Consider the following 1,094-nt stretch of genomic DNA (forward strand, 5'->3'; position numbering starts at 1 on the left):
CTGAACCCTCGTTGAAAACATAAAATATCAAAATTAATCAAATAATATAATATATTTATAATTGTCATTATTATTTTATATATTAATATACATATATATATAATAGTTATATATAATCCTTTATATGTTATTATTTTAAGTTAAATAATATAACTATTATATATATATATATATACACACACACATACATACATGTATACATTCATACACATTATATATTACTATAAGGGTACTCGTGCAATGCAGCGAGATATATCTTGATTTTAATGTTTCATTTTTTTCATCAATTTTATAATACAATTTTATGTGGTATCGAGTAAGCAATAAATTTTTTTCTGAATAAAATATAAATTTAAAGATATCATAAAACTTTGAAAAAAAATATCGTATCAAATTAACTATTTAAAAGTTATATTTTTGTATGTAATTCTTTTAATTCAATATTTTTTACTATAACTTAATTTAGATTTGATAAAAAAGTAATTTGTTTTTGGTTTAATAATATAATTTTTTATAAAGATAATAATTAAGTATTCTGTTAGAATAATTATCCTAATTTTAGATTTTTGTATATTTAAAATAAGATGTTTATTCTGTTACCATTATGGGTATCTGTAGTTAGTTACACAAATTCAAACATGAAGTTTTAATAAATTATACTTATGTACAAAAAAATAGCATGTGGTAAAGTAGCATTTATAATAAAAAATGAATTGAAGAAATTATACAACAAAACGAGAACTTTTAAATAGTTAATTTAATATTAATGTCGATATATTTTTCAAATTTTTATAACATCTTTTCAAATTTATTTTTATCCAAAAGTAAAAACATTATCTTTATCGAAAATACATAACCCATATTACATCAATAAAGACAAAAAATAAAATTAAATATATTAAAATAAAGATATATCTTATTACATTGCACGAATACCTTTTAGTATTAGAAAAATATATATTATTTTATTTCCTTTGTGTTATTTTCTTATTTTAAACTTTTGGTTTTATATATTAGTAAAATATTACATATATTCTTAATGGATCATATTGAGATTTAATGGATAATATTGGGCTTCAATGAATCAAATCGAG

Source organism: Cynara cardunculus, unplaced genomic scaffold, assembly GCF_001531365.2.
Source record: "Cynara cardunculus var. scolymus isolate 2C unplaced genomic scaffold, CcrdV1 Un_Scaffold_3805, whole genome shotgun sequence".
Lineage (NCBI taxonomy): Eukaryota > Viridiplantae > Streptophyta > Magnoliopsida > Asterales > Asteraceae > Cynara > Cynara cardunculus.